The sequence below is a fragment of the Haemaphysalis longicornis genome, unplaced genomic scaffold (assembly GCF_048455015.1).
Source record: "Haemaphysalis longicornis isolate Haplotype H1 unplaced genomic scaffold, Haemaphysalis longicornis Haplotype H1 scaffold_4, whole genome shotgun sequence".
NCBI lineage: Eukaryota > Metazoa > Arthropoda > Arachnida > Ixodida > Ixodidae > Haemaphysalis > Haemaphysalis longicornis.
This window is the reverse complement of record NW_027526361.1, coordinates 206602615-206612550: the sequence shown is the minus strand read 5'-3', so window position 1 is coordinate 206612550 and position 9936 is coordinate 206602615. Positions and strand designations below refer to the sequence as shown.

At 43.6% G+C, this 9936-nt stretch overlaps 1 long non-coding RNA gene across 1 annotated transcript; it reads right to left on the bottom strand.

Annotated features, from left to right (window-relative positions):
* Window positions 1-6963: 6963 nt before the first annotated feature.
* On the bottom strand, window positions 6964-9677 carry LOC144179625 (uncharacterized). Its single transcript, XR_013324311.1, has 3 exons — window positions 9556-9677; window positions 8279-8345; window positions 6964-7198 (listed from the first exon to the last, which is right to left on the bottom strand). It is a non-coding gene; the product is annotated as an uncharacterized LOC144179625 (long non-coding RNA).
* Window positions 9678-9936: the final 259 nt, after the last annotated feature.

Sequence of the window (9936 nt, the reverse complement as noted above, 5' to 3'; positions counted from 1 at the left end):
AACTTTCACCGCTGGTGGGTGCCTTCTAAGGCATTGCTGCCTGCCTGTGGTTAGCCTTGTTTCTTCTGCACCCTTCTTGTAGAGGGGACCTGTTTATCTACCGCTGAGATCGTGTAGGGTCCGTCAAAAAATCTGGAAATCGCGTGTAGGGAAACAAATAAACCCGTGAATTTAAGGAGAACATTTACTGGTACAGATATTTCTATCGTCGTAAGAAAAGGATTCAGCTGCTTCTAATACATATTGTTGAGTCGGTATGCAATATGTGTGGTCTAAACTTTACCGCGAAATTTCGTTACGCTCTGTCGACTTCTCTTTTTAGTACACGCAACTGCAACTTTGTTTTCAGTTTGCAAGCATTTCTTTTGCCGCTTTCCAAACAGTCCTTCACCGTCCCATCCCCATAATCACTGGTTTTCACCTCATGTCTTCATCAATTTTAGCGCTGACCTCAATGGCATGGTATCTCCGGGAATATTACGGCTTCAATGTAACATTAAGCAAATGCGAATTGGAAGGAAACTGATAGTTTGAAGAAACCTATTACCACGGATGTATCCCGTGGTTCAGAGTCTGATCTGAGTTAAAATATGTAGCTTCCGAGGACAGCAGCCACTGCCCGAAACACCGCCATACGAAGCACATGCAGGAATACATCTTACCCCTAGGGGGGTCTCCTACCTCCTCAGATTGCGCAGATTAGTATTCAGTGAAACTCATGACTTGGCGTGAGCCATCAATTCTTCAATTCCTATTCTTTTATTATACCCAGGTTCACCAATCTGCCCTCGACTATTTCGATAACAAGGACGGCAGAAGACAAGTCATGTAAATTCATTATAGACAACCTTCTTTCTACTATATTTTGTTTTGGGGAAAATTTTATTTAAGCGTACTAAACTCTTACCCCTATCAGCCAGCTTGTTTTAAGAGAGAGAGAGGGGTATGTTCTTTATTTCAGACGTGTACGAGAGCACTCTTGCTGTCTGCATCAGTGCTGGCCTGTGAAGGTGGTGAGGCGTATAGGAGGGAGGTTGGGATGGTGGGAGTGTCTGCGGTAGTTGCCCAACACACCCCTTGGACCCTCAAATGGCTTTTCCTCGCCACAGCCGCGAGTGCCCCTCACCACTGAGATGATTTATTTATCACGGCTGTGTCTTCAAACAGAAATGCGAACTGTTGTTTCTCGTACGCAGTGTAGAGCTTTGTGGCTTTAGGATGGCCTTTAGTATCGTATTCAGCTTGCAAATGTAACGAGGAATAGGTTGGTCATTTCATCTGCATAAATGTTCATCTCCATCTTATAAACCCGTCTCGAGCGCCTGTATCCTTTTTGTGACGCGAATCTCGAGCCCTAACCAGAAGACTAAGGTTCGAAAGACTTTAAGTAGATACACCACTACATTTTGCATGGGTCGCGGTCTTGTAACCTCCGTTGTCAAAAGCAGAGAATACATACATTCAATTTTTTAGTTGCCTGAGGAATCATAGCTTGAAAAGAAAAGCTCCCGCTCCGGGGTGTTCCAGAAAGAATGTCTAGTGTCAGCTTGTACTCCCAGGATTGATATAAACATTACGCGTGTACTGATAATGAGTACATGCCTGGACAAAAAATGGACCGACATTGCCGGTTCACTTCTACTCCAAGCGAAAGAGGTCAAATTTAGCTCCGGTGGTTACAATTAAATAGAATTGTTTAGCTAAGAGGCACCTCTCGACAATGCATCACACACGTCTATAGATACTTAAATTTTAATGAATAAAGGGAGCAATTTAGTTTTGTGGAACTGGTTATATGACTTCGAGCGTATGGTTTATTTATTATTATAATTAGTTGCATAACCACGAAAACGCCCCTTTGGATACGCTGCAGTCTCTGCAGACAAAACACATAAATTACCCAAAATAACAGACTGGGAAGTCAGGCAGGTATTCTGGAGTGAGTGAACCGGCATGAAAAGGCTTTAAAACGGGCGGCGGCGGCGACATGTAAATAAAAACTGACATAAGCATGCACATATTGGCTGCTTGCCATCTTGGTTTCGTTCTTCCCGAGTTCTTTTCGCGTCAAACTGCCTGGTGAAGCTTGGAGATGGCTTGAAAGTGTTTCTAGAGCGGTCTCGTTGGTTGGTCAAGCCTTGAAAAAATAAAGCGGGATCATTCTCGGAAGTTTTTAAAAGATGGATTCTATATTAACGTGGGGACTCCACGGCTGCAGGCTGCCACTATTGTATCTAACTAATACGTAAATCTATAAAAAGCGTAGAAGTATCTTTGTCCCACCAAATTCGATTTCATAGTGCAACCGATTGTCAAAAAAGGTGAACAAGTAATCACCACGCGTTTGTGGGAATTGTGGCTGGCCGCGATACCGACTGGGTACGCGGCAGCGCTCGGAGGCCCGCGCGGCGTGCGCGGGATTGCGCAACAACACGGCAAGAATAGAGGGGTTCGCTTGCACGTCGCGAGATGGCGCCACCGGCGCGCTTCGGAGCGGGCAGCTGGGAGTCCCTTCGGCGGAGAGGCGGCTGCGGAGAGCGAAGACTTCAACTGCGGCGCTCGGCGGCGGCGGCCGGCCGCTCTGAGCGAGGACGGGACGACGAGACGGCGGCGGCGGAGCGACCTGGCGCCTTCCCCTTCGAGCCTGGACCAACCATCGTCCACCGGTAGCGGCGGAGTCGAACGACTCCGGCCGCTCGAGCAACGCGGGATCCGAGAAGACGGAGCCAGCTAAGGGAGGTTTTGGGAATAAACCCCCCTTGGAGGTTGGCGCCGGTTGCCTTTGTCTCTTGCCTGCGTCTCACGCCGGCGCCGTCTACACGGCAGCCGCGTGCGGAGGATCGTCGGAGTGTGACCCACACCACGCGTTTCTCGAATTACTAGATGTCTGTGAAGATAAAACCTTAATTTGAATGAACATCACTGCTACCCTTCATCGCCGAAGAAAAAAATTTTTGAAGCCAATCGTCGGAATTTTTCTTACCTATATGGTGTAGACCAAATCTTAGGTAAGCTTCTAGGTTTACCAAGCCATTGATTTCAGGATTACTGAAGATCTAGTCTCCCATAGTGCTTGCCTGATGCAAAGTCGTAAACACATTTCAGCTTAACCTCTGAGGCCTTAGTATTCCTGGTCTGTGGGCAATAGTACAAAATCAAAACCTTTGAACAAGTCAATAAAAAGTACTCGTGTAAGGACTTAACCTGCTACAGAATGTAATGAAGACTCATTCTTTAAAAGAGAACCAATGTGAGCAACGGTAAAACGCTGCACGGAAAAAAACTCCGCCCGGTAGGATTCAAATCCTTAATGTAACCCTAAAATGAGCTAGTTTTTCGTAGCTTCTACTTTTATTTTTTTTAAATGCCCAACATAAGTACATATCAGTCGTTTGAAACGGAATTTTTTAAAGACTTCCTAATAGCCACGATTATATTTGCGCGATTTCGGCGCCCCCAGAATTCCCGAGAATGGGACAAAGGTACAAATTGTCGATTGCTGAACACGCAGTATCCTCCGCTTACTTGAAACATCGTCTGAACCGAGTCGTTTTATTATCTTTATCACAATCTTAATTATTAGATGTGTATCTCAGGCAGTACCAGCCTCTCTACCAGAGACTTATAAAACTCTTACACCAGGATATTAGGCAAAATTCCGGGCTGTAAAATGTTTAATTTTGTCTTTTGACAGGTTTTAATGTTGCGTGCATTCTGAAGATCAAAAATGACGGACAAAGAGAGAAATTAATGGATGAGGTATGGATATCAGTTCGTTTATAGCGCTGTCGCAAGAATGCTTGCGTTTTGGTTATCTAATCCAAACCCTCGAAACGGCACAATGAGCGACTATGTTTATTTTATTTCTGTGGTATATGATCCGTTTGTCTGGAATATGCACATGTACGTAGGCAGTCATGGCAACATTGGCAGCTATTCCCGGGAGCGTTTTGTCGATGGCAAGAGATTAAAGCATTAGGCGACACCAGTTGTCTGAGAAACAACGGAGGGTTGAGAGAGAAACTGGCGGAGAAGTGCGACTGGCAAGAGAGAGACAGAGAAAGGAAGATAACGAGTGAACGAGGACATAAATGACATATAGAAGCGAAAGGCTGACCAACATGAATGTTTCCTTACTACAGCTATCTGTAATTATTTGAACGCTGACAACAAGGAAAGCGGAAAAGACCCAAAAGAAAGATGTGTGAAGGTGAAAGTTTACATATATTTGTCTTACTTTGTTACACGCTGTTTTTGCTACCTACGGGATATAGCTTTCATTCTTCAACACAAAAATGTCTCATTTTCTGCTGTTTTTGCAGCAAATTCCGATATTTTTTTCACTATGGATTGTCATTTATTTTTACCTAGGTAACGAACGACGCTTGCGACGGATTGCCTGGCGCTCTCAGAAATTGACACGCAAAAAATATCTGATTTTCTGCTGCATTTGCAGCAAATTCCAAATTTTTTTTTCGAACTGTGGCTTGTCATTTATATTTACCTAGGTAACGAACGACGCTAGCGACGGTTTGCCTGGCGCTCTCAGTAACCGACACAAAGTGCGAATACCCATAAGCACCCTCTTCATTTTAATCCTCACTACGCCAAAGGTAAATCGCTTTGTTTAACCCTCCCCCCTGCATTTTACTTCGAATAAAACCTTTGATTGAGAGCACGCGTGGCGTTTGTTATGTCTTCTCTGAAGCGGCTGGGGGCATCATACGGTGGAACACATGTCACACATTTAAAAAAAAAAAACACCCTACTCCATGATCGCAGGCTCCATACGCTCCCCGAGGCCATTCGCCCGACGACTTACTTCGACTAGGTGCTGCCTTTAACGCGGAACAGCACCACGCTCACTTTGTTATGGACCTCTCTAGCCGCGTTTGTCTATGCCGACGAGGGTCCAAGGGGTGTGTTGGGTAACTACCGCAGACACTCCCACCATCCCAACCTCCCGCCTATACGCCTCACCACCTTCACAGGCCAGCACTGATGCAGACAGCAAGAGTGGTCTCGTACACGTCTGAAATAAAGAACATATCCCTCTCTCTCTCCTAAAACAAGCTGGCTGATAGGGGTAAGAGTTTAGTACGCTTCAATAAAATTTCCCCCAAAACAAAATATAGTAGAAAGAAGGTTGTCTGTAATGAATTTACATGACTTGTCTTCTGCCGTCCTTGTTATCGAAATAGTCGAGGGCAGATTGGGGAACCTGGGTATAATAAAAGAATAGGAATTGAAGAATTGATGGCTCACGCCAAGTCATGAGTTTCACTGAATACCAATCTGCGCAATCTGAGGAGGTAGGAGACCCCCCTAGGGGTAAGATGTATTCCTGCATGTGCTTCGTATGGCGGTGTTTCGGGCAGTGGCTGCTGTCCTCGGAAGCTACATATTTTGACTCAGATCAGACTCAGGAAACTAACAGTTTCCTTCCAATTCGCATTTGCTTAATGTTACATTTGAAGCCGTAATATTCCCGGAGATACCATGCCATTGAGGTCAGCGCTAAATTGATGAAGACATCAGGTGAAAACCAGTGATTATGGGGATGGGACGGTGAAGGACTGTTTGGAAAGCGGCAAAAGAAATGCTTGCAAACTGAAAACAAAGTTGCAGTTGCGTGTACTAAAAAGAGAAGTCGACAGGGCGTAACGAAATTTCGCGGTAAAGTTTAGACCACACATATTGCATACCGACTCAACATTATGTATTAGAAGCAGCTGAATCCTTTTCTTACGACGATAGAAATATCTGTACCAGTAAATGTTCTCCTTAAATTCACGGGTTTATTTGTTTCCCTACACGCGATTTCCAGATTTTTTCACGGACCCTACACGATCTCAGCGGTGGATAAACAGGTCCCCTCTACAAGAAGGGTGCAGAAGAAACAAGGCTAACCACAGGCAGGCAGCAATGCCTTAGAAGGCACCCACCAGCGGTGAAAGTTTCTCTTTTATACCGCATTGCAATTACCTACGAGGGCATATGGTTAGCATAGCTGCAGCAGCACAAGGGAAACAAGGTACTGCAGAAAACGCTTGGTGTTCATTATTTTACGTCTGATATTGCTTCTTCACGCTGTCACATTGTACCGGTAGTGTACAGAAACATTCGCCACAGTGAGTACTTTATTGAAAAAAAAAATATTTTGGCCAACTTTACCGACGTGAAACTTGCGGAGGGGTAAAGCATACAGTGTAAAAGTGTATTCTTGGCGCGTCAGAGTTTTTGCGATTGTAGATGAAACCGTTTGGAGGTAAAGGTGTACCGCTTTGCTGTAAAGTATTATGGCTTTGAAGCACGAAGCTCGCTAGCGCGAGCAGTAAACGGGTGTACCACTGCTTTTTTATTACGTGTTAGAAGCGCTCAACGTGGTGTAACGGAGAGTCACCGCGTTTTAACGTGAATACCCGACACGACGAATACAACGACGACAGGAGGCGCCTACACCCTCACCACCTACGGGCTCCTCTCCTAATAGTACTTACCGTGGCTGTTGCTTCTATCAGGTATTGTGGCTATTTTTCCTTGGGTACCTCTTGATAAATTTTGTCCTTAAAGCCTTCAAGCACAGAGTACCGAAGAAAGTCTTATGATTCCAAGCGACATTAGTGAAAGATTGCATAAAGTCTTACGCTGCTAAGCAACTACACGCCAGTTCAATGTTTCGCGTGAACATCCGGATGACGACTTTCAACCTCACAGTGGGAGAAGGCCTAACCTTGGCGCCGTCGCACAACCGCTAATTCTGTCCATCTGCAGCACACGATTCTCTGCAGAAGAATTAAAAATATATGCGGAATGCTTCACCAACGAGGCTACCGCTACACACAAAAAGTCTACCCAGTTACACCACATACATTTTCAACCAAAGAGTTAATACACACCTTCTCTCGAAACAGTCGTATACCATGGTAACTGTTGGTGTATGAAAATTCTCAGGCATCAATAGACTCGTGCGAAAGCAGTTTATTTTAGCAGCGATCGTGTCATCATTGGGCGACCACGAAGAAAGAGGGCACGCACTGGTCACTGCTTGAACCCATCTTCATCCTCTAGCCACACAGAGATTCAATGCAGCCTGGGGGAAGAGGTGCCCGCTCCTGCTCGGCAGGTGCGGCTCCATCGGACCGTTCAACGGCGGGGCTATCGGCTCTCAGCTCTGGAGCAGCCTCCACTGTGGTTTCTGAAGGCACAGAAAAAAACAGGCAGTGGGGTATCTACCATCTTTGCTTAACGGGCGACTGAAAATCGAGTAATGACCATCACGAGGCATTAAAGAAGCCACATCTTAAGGTAACTACCAGCCTAACAATATCTGAGTGTATGTTTTTATTTGATATCGGCCGAGCCTACAGTAATGCAAATGGTCAAAGCCACACCCCAAAGTGCGCAACGGTTTCTATGTTAGTGTTCTATAGCAAATCGCTTTGCTATAGAACACTAACATCTTACTAACATCGCTATAAACATCGCTTTGTTTAGATCCAGGGCACCCTGCTGTCGTACTTTAAGAAGTTAAAATACCAGAAAGCTGAAAACACCGCATTTCTTTTTTCGCAGAGTTTCATTCGGGCAAATTGAAGGTTGAATACCTTCAGCAAATACTACAGAGAATAACGTCCTGAATGAACAAATGTTTTAGCTGAGTAGCACCAGAATCGGGAAGGTGCAACCTTGATCATTTATGAAACAAAATATGTGGAGGTCCCAGCGCAGAAGCCGTAACTCGCATTCTGTATGGCAAAGCAAGGCTGAAATTAGCGTGCAGAAGAAAAAAGGAAACAGAGACAGGAAAGAGCTAAAAACTACAAAAGGTTACTTCATAACCATTCAAAATATATTTTCTTAATTGATCCTTTTTTGGATATGCATTTCTGCCTAACTGAATTACACCGGGGCCTAAATCAAAGTCGGAAGTTTGCTTGAATGAATATGTTATTTGCCTAGTGTGAAAGAATCAGTCATTTATTTTTAATAGTAAAGGCAGCAAACTACGTCCTTCATCCACTGAACTCTGATGAATCAAGCAATGTTCAGTTATCTTTTTGTTGAATCTCAGAATATATTTAAACCCTACTATTAAAAATAAACGTTTTGTCTTTTAAGTACGTCCTCCCGCCGCCATGTGCGCAGATACAATTTTTACACTTTTTTATGTTTGTAATGCTTGGATAATTGTGAAAGCACACTCAGACGTTTTAACAAAAGGTATAGGAACCCTAGGACTGAAACTAATCATACGTTTTTCGGTCAGCCTTCTTACCCGACACAAGAAGAAGACCGGAAATAGCCAGCGCAAGGAGCACCACTTGAAACTTCATGATGATAATCTGGAAGAACAGCAAGGCTCTGAGACCCAAATATACGCAACGAGGTTTTACATCAGAATATTCAATCACCACAGCATTGATTTAAAAGGGTGAAGTTGAATTTTTTCTAGTGCAAACAATATCATACAAGCCCATAAATCTGAGATGTACGCCACGCACCATTTTTGTTTTAGTAGTGCTTCTAAAGAAGTATTTGAATTTATTTGCGTGGTTTAATAAAGTGCATTGCCACATTTCCTAATGTTTTTTTTTAATTACAGTACAGAGGAAAAATCTAAAACCCTTAATTTTGTTGGCAAAATAATTATTATGCCTTTTGGATTGTAGCAGCTACTGTGGTAAATTCCTTGTAATCTTACTCCTCCTGTGCTGTAAAAAAATATGTGCTGCCTTGCATACAGTGCCAATTCTGAAGTGATTAAATTGAAGTGTTTGTGCCTGCAAAGTTTTCGGTACATCAGGTGCGTACTGTGGCGTAGTTTGTCGTATAGTAGTGGTCAATTTAAAAACTGTTTGTATATATGTGGCCGCAAAACATCTGCACCCCGAATACAGTATGGAGTTCCGGCTCGCGTACCAAGCTACTAGTAGGCCACATACAGAATCTTCCCTCTGGTTGCCAAAAGAAGGTTAAAACTTCAGAAGCACGAAAATTGTCTTTGCTTTCTCTTTGCTGTTATGGTTCTCCCCATTGGCTTCTAACTACTATAGCAATTACGCGAGACGTTCGTGTCTTATGCTACCGCGTACCTGTGTGCGCGTTGGCACTGTTAGTGTGGACGAACGCTGTAATTTTCAATTTCTGGCGTGGGCGTTTGAACGTGGAGCGTTTAAACTGCGGAGGTATATTTTGAGTGAGGACATCGAGTTAGTTGGAGGTACACTGTGGAAATCGATATAGTTACAAGAGAACCTCAGTGCTTACTACACAAACATTTTCACCTAATGCTAAAGTGTATCGTAAAGTTATTAACGTTTCTTGGCTAAAACTTGCTTGCTTGCTAAGTAATAAGGGTTTCAATCAAAACATTTCTACTCTTTTTTACATGTTCTGAATGTATCACTTTGCATATAGGCGAAATTTGGCAAATCCTAAACATACAATTTAATCGTCGACAAACGTTTGAAAAAGTTTAGCTTATGACCACATTTTTTACTTAAAGTAATATTATTATCAGCCACAGTTTCCTTTCCGAAATAAAAACCTCACCTTAAAACGGCAGGTGTCGAGTTCACCAGTGGACCCTGAGGATGAACCTGTGAAGAAATCACCGAACGCGGTGTGCTTATATTGTTCTCACTGCAAGGACACGTGCCATTTGAAAATTCCTGATGTTCAATTCTATGACACGACGTCAGGGTTTCTCAAATTAAATGTCACTGCAAGAACTTATAATTGAAATGTCAGTTTTTGTTCGGTGCACCAATTTACTCGTTATTAATTTGGTCTCGATGTTTCAATAAAGATATGGCCTCGTAGCAAGTACCTGACATTTAATTTATTTCGCAATGCTATCATGCCGCACATTACTAAGGAATAAAATACATGTATAGGCTGCTTTTGACAACTCAGGTTACTGGACCGCGAGCA